This window comes from Pleurodeles waltl, chromosome 7 (genome assembly GCF_031143425.1).
Source record: "Pleurodeles waltl isolate 20211129_DDA chromosome 7, aPleWal1.hap1.20221129, whole genome shotgun sequence".
NCBI lineage: Eukaryota > Metazoa > Chordata > Amphibia > Caudata > Salamandridae > Pleurodeles > Pleurodeles waltl.
In genome coordinates, this window is record NC_090446.1 from 1,160,777,625 (window position 1) to 1,160,790,181 (window position 12,557).

The 12,557-nt window shown below is 44.6% G+C and overlaps 1 protein-coding gene across 12 annotated transcripts in view; it reads right to left on the reverse strand.

Annotated features, from left to right (window-relative positions):
• Positions 1-12,557, reverse strand: part of TNRC6C (trinucleotide repeat containing adaptor 6C) — a 700,889-nt gene that overhangs the window by 47,106 nt on the left and 641,226 nt on the right. The window lies entirely within an intron of this gene.

Here is a 12,557-nt window from a genome sequence, read left to right on the forward strand (position 1 = left end):
TCCTTGCTGCACCCCTCCCGAGGAAGAGACAGAGTGCTACAAGGTGGCTCCTCTCGTACGGACTCTGCCCCTGCCCCTGAAGGATCAGTATGGCAGGGTAGAAGCAGATTGTTGTGGTCCTTGCAATCTTCCACGAAAAAAAGAACCACGTCCAAATCCTTTAAATCTCCGAAAACCTCTAAAGGAGGATGAGGCAGAAGACTGGAGTCCTAAAGATCTTGCAGTAGCTCTGCTCTCCTTAAAACGCTCCAGGGCAGAGTCAGCCTTTGTGCCGAAGAGCCTCTCTCCATCAAAGGGAAGATCAAGAAGTGTTGCCTGCACGTCCGACGAGAAGCCAGATGATCGTAGCCAAGACTGTCGTCTAGAAACTTTGGTCGTGCCCATAGCTCTAGCCACCGAGTCTGAAGTGTCCAATCCCGACTGGATCACCTGAGTCGCTGCTGCCTGAGCATCCGTCAACAGCTGCAACATCTCCTGGGACAAATTAGGGTGGCCCTTCGCCGCTTCCATGTGGCATGGATGTAACGCCCCAGTATGCAAGTCGCATTGGATGATTTTAAGGCCATACTGCAAGATGAAAAGGTCTTTTTTGCAGTATGGTCCATCTTTTTTGATTCCCTGTCCGCAGGTGTCCCAGGAAACGAGCCAGGAGAGGATCTGGATGAACATGAGGCTTGCACCACTAGACTCTCCGGAGTTGGCTGTCTGGAGAGAAACACCAGATCACCAGGCGCCGCCCTATAGCGACGAGCCACCACTCTGTTGACCGCAGCGGTGGACACAGGTTTCATCCAGATGTCCTTAATGGGGTCCAGCAGTGCCTCATTAAAGGGCAAAAGAGGCTCAGCAGAAGCAGAAGCCGGGTGCAAAACCTCTTTAATAAATTTCTTTTGACTTCCGCAGTAGGGAGAGGAAGGTCTAAAAAGTCTGCAGCCTTCCGAATAACTGCGTGGAATGAAGCAGCTTCTTCAGTGATCTCTCCAGGGGAAGCTAGATCCCATTCTGGTGAAGTGTCCAAGCCACTGGCTGTATCCGGTCACTGGAAGTCACCAGAGGGCTCCATAACTTCACCTTCCTCCAGGTGTTGTCTTGCATACTCTTCCTCCTCCAAAAGTCGCAGAGCCAGAAGTCTTGATCTAAGCCTTGACTCCAGACCTGGCGTCGATAAGGCGTCAGCCGACTCCGAAGATCTTCGTTTGCGCCTAACCTTGGATCCGTCCGAAGCCAGAACCTCCAGCTCCACAGGATTCTTAATCGTCGATCGGATCCGAGGCGAATCCAACGGCGTCGTAGCAGGTGTAGTCGGTCTGGGCGACGTCATGGGCATCGGCGCCGCTTCAGGTGCAGGAGATAAAAATGGGGTAAAACGCGTCGATTTATAAGACGCCGGAACGCCCAAAGTGAAGGCCAGAGGGCCAGACGGACCTGCTTGACTTCCACCCAGCGTCATGGAAGTAAAAATGTTAAACACTGCGTTTAAGAGCGCTGCAGGATCTGTTCCCGGAGTCGGGAAAGCCGGGTATTGCTGCTGCACCGGCATAGATGCCGAGGAAAGTCCAGGTAACTCCTGGCCAGGAGAACCTTCTGGCCTCTGGGGAGGCTCGACCTCGGGCTAATCTCCCACGTCGGACGGCGCCGAGCCGACGGAGAAGCCGATCTTGATCTAGACCGTCTCTTGCTCGATCAGCGCCGAGATCCATGACGGCGCCGAGAGTCACTATGATGGTGATGAGACATTGAGGATCTCGAAGAAGACTCCCTCCGATGACGCCTCTCCTCCTTTTTCTTGGATCGAGCCAAGAACAATTTCGCCTCCCTCTCTTTAAGTGCCTTAGGGTTCATGCGCTGAAGAGAGCCGCATGACTCGACCTCATGGTCGGAACTAAGGCACCAGAGGCAATTCTCATGGGGGTCGGTAACCGACATCCGACCCCCGCACTTGTTACATGGTTTAAAGCCGGATTTTCTTGGCTTCAATGTCTTGGCTGCGACATTGTAACCGTCGTTGGAAACAGTAGCTCCCTGTGAGCCTCGAAGAATTAACCGTTACTCGGGCACGGAAAAAAGGGAACTGACGTCTGCACGTTGATGAGGGCTTCTTATTGCCTGGATGACGTCATACGGCGTCGCGTGGAGTCGGGCGATTGTGACGTCATCGTCGACGTGCAGAGCTAGAAGAAATTTCCATTGAAGCTGGCGCGAGGGGAGAATTCTTTAGGTGAAGAATCCACAGGTAGGTGTATTCATCAGAAACTTTGAATAAAGAAGATTCATGCTGCAAAACTGTGCTTGTACATAAGTAACTTTCCCTTTTCTATCATGTGCTCGTAATATTTCAGAATAAGGAAAAGAGTGAAAGAATATTAAGAATAAGAGAAAAACCTCTTCAAGAAACACAAGTAAACAGATCTGTTTTACAGAAAATTTTCCCACTGGATGCTGCGACCACTTGAAAGTCTTCCTTGGTATGGGATCAGCATGCCGGGAGAAAAAATAAATCACTGCCAGGGGATATAGCAGCAGATCACTAAAACTGGCATGTTGTCCAAGAAAGTAGACTTTGAAGCTTTTCCTCTGGTAAGAAATGATCAGGGATCTAGCCAGGAAACTGTGCTTATCTTACTCCTACCAATCAATAACAGGAAACTATCAGTCTAAAAACACTCACTCAGTCTCTCTCTGGATACAAAGAATCCCAGCCTATAGAGGCACCTGGCCCCTTAGTTTTTACCAAGCAACATAATCTCCATCTAAGCCTGGGGTCTCCAACCCGTTCAGCAATAAGAGCTACTTACGCTCAATGAATATTGTGTGCTGTAATAGTGATTGCATCAGACAAGATTACTTTAGTGACCATTCCATGCAAGAGCAGTAATAACCTCGGTGCATCAGGGATGGTTGCCAGTTGTAAAGTCAAAAAAGCTTTGTCAGTTTGGAATGCCTTTATCTATGTAACACAATGGCATCTGCAATGACTTTCGCACCAAGGTACTAATATGAATAAAAGGCCTCCTCAGTGCCACAAAATGTATAATTCAAATATCAGCTTCAAATAAATTTAGCAAATTCAACTATTCCCCCCCCCCAAACATCAGCACATGGGTTATGAAAATACAATTAATCTGTCTTGTATACACATTTCTCAACTCAGGGATACATTAATTCAACCAAACGAAAGCTTCTAATTTATTAGGTTGGGCTACACACAGGAAAGCTACTTAAAAACAGATGGAGAGCAACAGTAGCTCACGATCTACTTGTTGGAGAAGTCGAATCTAAGAAAATAGCTTTCCTGTTGCTACCACCAGGGATGAGAGGATTGTTAGTGAATTCAAACAAATAATTTTTTCTATTTTACTAGATATTTTCTACTCCTCATTGTGTTATAGAGTAAGTTGTTTATGCGTATGATAAAAATCCAACATACATGTAATAAAAAGCCTTTAATTACAATTAAATAACTTTCCTTATCAAGATATCTTTATTCATCGTCCAACAATGAAATTAATGGCCAGCTTATCCACATAAACCACAGAAGAACCAATTAGTGATGGGTGAGCCACCAAATTAACAGTGAGAGCGCCGAGCCAGTGGTCTTGCTTTGCTCTGAGGGCCTGTGCATGAGCTGAGCCCTGAAAATATTTATCATGTAAATCCTAAAACAAGTATCATGAACAATTTGATAAACTCTCTTCAAAATAAAAAAAAATTGAATTTCTTTAACATGTGCATTTCACCTTAGTACATCAGCACATGCTACTGAATAAAAGTGATATTGTTTTTTTTTTGTTTTTTTTAAACACAAACATTCACGAATTGAATGCTAACACCCCCTGCCCACCATGCTGACAATGCAAACTAGTGACCTAAGAGGCAAGTTAGTTCTCAAGAGTACACGATAGGTAGGCTAGATTCTTATTCTACACTGAGCATTAAAGTCTATTACACCAAACACTCAAAATAAATGTATAGCGTAACATTCTCAACTCACATATTTGAAAGCATTATCCACTGATGTAGTAATAGAAAAAAAGGAGGCTCTGTGACATAAAATATTTGCCAAGGATCACACAATCAGGTCAAGTAGGGAAGCTGGGATGATACCAGGTTTTCAGGTTTCACTGTGCAATTCAGCCACTAAAAGGTCATTGCTTTATGTTTAATATTTTGAGCATAAGTTTGAAGCGTGGGTTCCAGAGAGGGACCGTGTGAAAGCCTGGCTTGTTTTCAGCTCCAGGGTCCAAGAGGACCTTGAGCTGAGCCAGAGCCAGACATTTGGCTTAAGGAAAGGTGTTGCTAAATGTCCAACTAGTTTCTTTACAGACTACTATGTTACACAATATAAACGACACCTTCTTGACCCAAGCTGAAAATGGCTTCTGCCTCATGATATTGTTGCACCTCCATTGTCTACGGCACAGTCGACCATCCAACTCTTACCCACACTCTGGATTCTCAAATGGTATTATCTTGTATAGCCCTTCACTAGTTCAGCTTCTTTCTTTACAAAAGACACCAGTTTATTCACATGGGCACCTCCAGGTGCCAAAAGGTCTCCTAGGGTTCCATATTGTCTCCTGAGCCCCAGGGGCTCTACGTATATATACAGCATCCAGATTCAGCAATATGTCAGTTCACAACGCTACCTGAAAGACTACTATGCTTCAAATAATGCTTGCACCTCATCTAGATGTGAATGTCCAGCACCTATCTGAAGCTCAACCCAGTTAAGATCATGTTTTTGAAAACAACAAGTAAGAAAATTAACACATCTAGCTCAAAGATTTGAATCCTTGACAGCTTACAAGCCCAACTCTGACCAAATGCAAAGTCATATGAATTCACTTTGAACACTAACCTCAACCTCAAGCAACACATTTCCGAAAAACACAAAAATAGTCTGGTACCAATTCTCTCTTCTAAAGAAAGGGAAAACAATTCTTTCACAAAGCGACATCAAAACTGCTGTTCAAACCGTAATACTCTTACATCTGAATGTGGTAGTGCCCTGCTTTGGGACCTTCCAAATTCCTCAATGCCATCCTACACTCCATCCAGATGGAACTCCATTGCTTCCCCTTGTCAGCCCATAACATCTTCAAAAAAGCCAGCTACATAAATTAAAAGTCCATTATGGCCAGTATCCCCACTTATCTTGCAAACAAGTTTACCATCTTTTGTGGCTCTGCAAACCATCACCCGGACTACCATTAGACTGCCGACTAAGTGTGGAAAAAGAAAAACAAGGAAGCAGGGCTTTCCATCTAAGCACCTAGGGTGTGGAACAACATCTTCATATCCATAAGGACTAACTCAACTCTGCTCCAATTTAGTAAAGACAATTGGAGACACACCTCTTTAAAGAACACTACATCACAAAGCAGTAATAATCTAGCTATCTCTCCTACCATGTATTGCCTGTATGCTTGCCTTTGACCCTAAAATCGCTCCACTGTATTTTGGGCTAGGTTCACATTGTACAAATACCACATAAATACGTATTGAAACTGAAATAATTTCTCAACAGGGCTGTAGTGGACACTAACAGGCGTCTTTGTGGCCTAACCCACTTTGCTTTGGCCTGCTTAGTGGTGGATACATGTTTAGTGAGTTCACAACTATAAGAAACATTGGTTGGCTTTCATAATTTGTTTTGTCATAGTTAAATAATTAATTTAGCACTCTTCTTAGATCTAACGAGTGGAAATTAAGCTTGGTTGGAGACAAGTAGTTCTGATATTGCTTGATTTACAAGAACGATCGTCTCTTAACTTTTGCATTTGTGAGAGCAACTGTACAAGGATTTGGCTTTCGCTTAGTGTAGAAGCTGTGGCAACATAGGTTGATTTTAATGCCTCATTTTAGCAAAGAACTATGGTCATGGTATTACATCAGTGGAGGGGTTACTTATTTGGGTGACATTGTGCTTCCATTGAGGTATGAGGTTTTTTATTTTCACTGTAGGGAAGACTTTCTAAACACCTTCCAAAAAGTCTTAATCATTTAAACATTTAACAGAGACTAGACTTGCCTATGTTAAGGAGGGACGGCAGCACCTCTTCCTGCAGACAAGCAGTGGATTTCCGAAAGCATCAAATGTAGAATCCCTTTCTGGTGAATATAGACAATGCCCTGCTAAATGGATGTTTTGCTTCTTAGAGAATGTGCATACAAACTTCACAAACTAGGCTTCAGAATGGTAAGTGACATGGTGGATCTAACGTTGAGTTTGGAGTAGAGATCTAATCTGCCCGCAGCTGTGTGTGGTTTCAGACTTATGCATGCAACCCGGCAACACTGCTGAAGCCATTTAGGTGCGATTAGAAACAGGATGGCTTTGAAGTCTCATAGTTTACGGATTAATGTTATAATCCGCAGAATGAGAGAAAAAGCATACAACATTTATGCAAATAACTGTTCAAAAGGGCATTACCCATTGATCCTGGTTCAAGGTGCCCTGGTGCAAAGTTTAGGCCTTTTTATGTTTACCTGCCGATATTCCCAAGTCTGAAAAACATTGTGCAGTACTGCATCGTTAGAACCCACTTCAGAACATCCAAGAAAGTTTGACTTGACACATTCCGCATCCAAGTAGGTGGACAGCCATTATTTATATATCCTTGGCTATTACCATTTGCAAGGTGCTCTGAGCTTCAGGAGGCAGTATCCTTTCCCTTGGGCGGTGCTGTCCGCCTGCACATAAACAGCCTTGTTTATTAACAATGAGTAGAAAGACTTTCAGGTTATGGATAGGGGTTCCATTATGAGCTCCAGGGAATCATAACGTGGGTGGAATCTGTCACAGAGCTAATAATCAAACTCTAGAGAGTCCATGCCTGAGTCACTCAGTGTTAAAGAACAAGCCCTACTGTCATCATAGCCTTTGCTGAATACCACTAGGGGGGAAAAAGCCTTGAATGTATGAAATGAATTAAGTAATCTCCAGTTAACTGGTTGCACCATTCCTCCAGATACTGCTGGAGGGGCCTTATGCGATAGTGCACATCTAGCACTATAAAGATGCATGACGAAAAGGAGTCCACATAGAGAGGACATTAGACCTGAAAATGGCCTAAGTAAAACATAGATTCCTATATTTTTCTTGTTTAGAACACTGCGTCTCCTCTGAAGGACACAGACCTTCCACTTATTGTGCTCAGCAGTGAAGCTCCCAGAAAAATCAAAGAACTACAATGAGACTACACTTTTGGAACATCTAGATCTTCCACCATGTGTCTACCAATCCAGGTAACGATCAACATCAAGTCATTCAATGTGGAGGCATTCAAAGTTGAGGTTACAGAACGCTACGTCTTCAATGTATCAGCACAGTTTGCCACAGAAAAAATCTTCAATGTTGAATTACCCACATAAAATCGCCATTGATATTCTCGATGGCTCATGCCCTAACTTCATTTACCCTGTAATGAAGAGGATGAGGCCTGTTTCAGCATCAATAGAAGGTAAAGACAGCTTGCAGTCTCCACAGCAGACCAACATGCAGTGCTGCTTAGGAGCAGTGGAACTGTTAGCAGAAGTACCTGTCCTCCTTTGCCGGTTTCTTCCCAGCCTGTTCCTCCACAACAAAGATAGACAATGGGTTTAAAAAGCCACGAAAATAAAGAGCCGACCAGAGGAACGCCACAAGGGAGAACATTACATACAGAGCAGTGAAGAAAAGTTAAGATACTACTGGCCAACAGATGTTCACCCAAGAAGTCTACGTACTAGGCACAAGGGACTTACAGAGAAGACTACAACTTCACTCGGTCTATTACTTGGAGCTCGTATACCCTCCATAATGCACCAAAAAGGCTACGGCACACCACCGATGGTGGTGTCATTTGGGGTTGGTGTACTTCTACTCGCAGCACTCCCAAAACCATCATCCTCGATTTTGCCTGGTAGAGACCACTTTTCTTGGTTTTCTATGAAAGCATTGAGGATGGTAAATAATAAAGCCTTTTGTAGATGAGACCATGTTTATTTTTGAGAAATTAGACGCAAAACTATATAAAAGTCCAATTATACCCCTGCATTCAGACCTACTGGCACTAACTTGCAGCACTGCGAGCTGTGTGTGACATATGGGTAAAATTCAAATACGAGAATTATGCTGTTACTTTCTTCACTTTCTTTTCACAGCATCCATCTTAAAACAGTAGTAAAGTCTTAATTTCTCAAGAACCACTGGGAAAAGGAAGGCATTGAGTATAACCAATAAGCTACACGAATCTCCCTTCATATTCCTGGGTAGACTTGGTTTCTTCCTCCTTCCTCGCTGCTCCAGCAGCCGTCAGCTAAGTGTTTAGGCCCGAGGCCTCTTTCTTTATTCTATTGTGCATATTTCTACTAGTACTGTGACATACTTTGAATTGTGCATGGCCGCGGGAACGTTCTGATGCTCCTTCATGGTCGCTTATAACTTACTATTAGTCTGGGAAAATGGGCCCCCGAACCCGTCAGGAAAGCCTGACGCAAAAAATCTTGCTAACCCAAGCAAGAACCTGCATGTTTTTTTTTTGGGGGGGGAGGGGGGAAGAGGGGGCACAGACTATTTTGATTCGGATGCCTTTGCTAGACTTAAAAAAGGCTCTCTTGAGCTACACACAACCACTACCCCTCCTTTTCCCACCTCCTACACCTGGGGTGTTGCTGAAGTTAAGATACTCAGGAGACCTCCCAGCCCTCCTCTCCCTCTCCTGACACAGATAAGTAAGTCCCTCAAGTGGCCCGACGGGGAGACAGAGTTTAACAGGCTACGGCACCCATCTGCCACCCCACCAACAAGGATGTCCGAGACAAGGACTCTTATATGCTGGACCCTGTGGAGCTATTGCATCCTCATTCCTCTGACTAGGCCCCAGGAGAGAAGGTAGTCACCTACGTGGCGGGCAGACAGCCCAAGCCACTGGACAAGGAAATACGTAATCGCTTATGGGCTGAGAGCCCCCATCCATCACTGGATAGCAAGGTGGCTTTGACGCCTGACATAGACCCCAGGATGGCTATGTTTCTAGCCACATAAGTCAGGGACCCAAAGAAGGGAATCAATCACTCACGGTGTTTGTGTCAGGACAAACTCCTTGATGTGACAGGCCCACGGACAAACATCCTGGACATGGCTAAGGACACCAAGGCGTCTGGTGCACTCATTCCACTGGAACTCCTATCTGACTGGGCTTTCTGGGTAATGCCAATTGTGCCATCTCTATCTAGAGGCGTGGATCCCTTCTGATTAGGACTGTTAAGTTGTTGGGGGATCCGGCGACTACCAAGGTGGACAGGTAGCTCTAGGTGGACTCTTTGGAGAACCTTTCATAAAGGAGCGCAGCAAGTTCGTCTTCACATTTAACTCCCTAGTTAAGGCCCGGCCCTCAAGTGAAATGATCTCTACGTCACAGGTTTTCACAGGTGCTGGCCAGGGCAAAGGGCGCTCGGCCGGTCACCCTCAGTTCCAAGCCTCTTCTAAAGGTCAGGTCTCCAAGCGGGGCCAATGGAAAGATTCCTCCCCGTTCGGTGCCACTAGAGGCTACCCTCGTCACCGAGGCGGTTCCAGGGGAGGTGGTAACTCTGCTAATGCCCAGAGCAAGTGTAAACCTCATTTCTCAAATAAGGTTGGGGGCATGTTAGCACGTTTCATGCACAGACTTATGGGTCCTACAAACAATTCAGGGTTTCCACAGAGTTTTATGGATCCCCATTTCAACCCTACCCAATCCCTATGCTTCTCATTAAGTCGGAGGTTGAAGAGCTCCTCTTCAAAGGGGCTATCATTTCTACCACAGCCCTCAGGATTCCTCAGCAATATATTCCTGGTGGAGATGGAGGCCAAAGTTTGGTAAAAAACCTCAGACAGTTCAACAAGTAGCTGGCCTTCCGCTAATTCAAAATGGAAGGATCCACCTCCTTCTGGGCACCCCCCAAGGACCCAAAACAGGTTGGTACGTCTGGATCTCAAGGACATTTCACTCACGATCAAGTTCCAATGGGAAACCCAAACCTTTGAGTTTACAACTGTCCCATTAGGGTAATTCTCCACTCCTTGGTGCTTCACCAAGGTTCTGAAACAGGTGGACGACCACCTACGGATAAGCGGTAGCCGCATAATCATGCATCTGGACAACATTCTCCTAATGGATCAGTGCCCCGAAGGCACAATTGGCCCACCTTCAGAGAACAGTCACTCTCCTCCAGTTCCTGGTGGCCATCATAAATGGGACAAAACCTACCTTGTCTCAGACTCTTGCTCACATTCTTGGGCTTCTTGGTAAAATTGGTCGAGACAACCTTGAGCCTTTCCTCCAGAGAGATTACCAGGCTCCGACAGAAAATCCACAGAAGCTGCTCCAAACCGTCCACTTCTCTCAGGCAGTTTGCAAAGAAAGTGAGCCTCCTGTACGGAATACAAGCTGTATTTCCCAGCCCCCTGCAGTATCAGGTCCTCCAATGGCTGAAGGCGATCCACCTCTGTAGGGGTCTCTCATACTCCCAACAGATTCCACTCTTGAACAACGCTAAAGGTGAACTTTGTACGTGGTTCACGCACATTGAAGTACCGAATGGGGTTGCTATTTTCTACTCTCAACCAAATCTGGTGATAAGAGTCAGATGCCAGTGGCATGGGCTGGGGAGCATGTTGTGGGGATTTTGCCACTGAATGAAGATTATCCGCTTCAGAGCGCAACACATCAACTACCTCGATATGATTGCCGGCTCTTTCATTGTGAGATGTTGGACAAAGCACAATTTTGTGTCCTTTTAAAGATTGACAACATGGCGGTGGTCCGCTATATCAATCTTTTGGGTGGCACCAAATCCACGGCCCTCTCAGACCTGGCCCAGGGCTTCTAGGAATACTGCTTTGACAACCATATCTCAGTGGTGGTGATGGAACACCTTATGGGCACAAACAACCAAACTGCAGATTGGCAATCGCATTAGAGTCTTTGGCAGCTGGATGAGACTTTGGTTTGGGCCCCAGCGACCTGTTCACTGTGTACATCTGAGTCTCGGATGGACCAATAGGTCAGCTGGAAACCGGATCCCAAAGCAGATGCAACCAATGCTTTACTGCAGGACTGGACAGCAGAGAAGTGCTATGCCTTCCCCCCTTCTCCATAGTAATTAGGCTTGCAGCTCAAACTCACAGACAGCAGGAGGATTTAGTGCTGGTAACTCCGACCGGGAGTTCTCAAGTGTGGTTTATGGTTCTGATGGAACTTTCTAGGAATTTTCCAATCCATCTACCCCCGTTTCCAGATCTCCACAGGGATCCTGCAGGAACTTTCACCACTTGGTTCTGGAGACATGTCCACATCCTGAATATCCTGGCCTTTCTTGCTTTGGAAGGCACAGCCTAAAGATCTGTCAATACCTTTTGTTTGGCGATGTCATCAGGGCAGACTTACATTGGCAGCCATCCAGTAGGAGAGCATCCATGAGTTAGAAAACTGTTCAGAGGAATTCAGCTGTCCCCCAAGGTATTTAGTTCCTTGGGACCTCAATAAGGTGTTAGCCCACCTGACGCTTGTTTAATATTCAGCCATCGAGGCAATAGATGTGACCTTGATTCGTTTCTTGTATGTTTACACATTTAGGGTTGCTGTGCCTCATCTTATGTACACTGCTTATCAACTAGTTGCTTTTTTCCACAATTGTAAAGGTTCGTTAGTTACCTTGCAGGAACGGAGTCTTCCAAACAGGATTAAAACACTTAAATTCCGGCTTTGACCGCAGAAAGAAAGAGAGTCTACTGAGGAATATGAAGGGAGATTCGTGTAGCTGACTGGTTTAACTGAACTTCTTCCTCTTCCCAGTGGTTCACAGTATATTGTGTCTTTATTGTTGTTTTAAGTTGGCTGCTGTGAAAGTAAAGTTAAGAAAGTAATAGCATAAACCTCACCTCTGTGTCCTTAAAAGAACTTACACTTTGTTACGATAGCTAGAAATATTTCATAGATTTTTCTTTTTTGTTCCATGAAGACCATTTAACGTAAATCCATGACAGTAATTCTTTGAGAAAATACGAAAATGCCAGTTAGAAGTCGCCACAGAGGTCACAAAAACAAAGAAATGCTGAGTGAGGTGCCAAAATGTTAAATTAGAAGTAAAGGTGGAACCTTGTGTTCCAAGATCCGGCACACAATAAAAAAACAACCAAGAGGCCAAACATGATAGTATTGCCGAGTGTAGATTTACACCAATCCTTGAAGATGGTGTGTTTCATTTTCACCTTTATAAAATATTGCCTACATAGCTCAATTTCGTGCATTAGAAATAGATTTCATTTCCACATGATTTAGGAGACTGATTCAAAGCTATCAGAATTGGCTACTTACAGCAGAATAAAAAAGCACAATGCTGGTAGTGTAGCATTTTGAAAACTGGGATATAAAAATATATTTTAGAATAAATATCATTGATTCTAAAAAAGGCTCCAAATATCGTACATGTGCAAGGCTATTCAGGATTTCGGATAAATGAAAAACCAATGATTGTGGATAAGCTGTATGTAGTTTTCAGCTATCAACAATAAGGTAGGATTCTATACACAA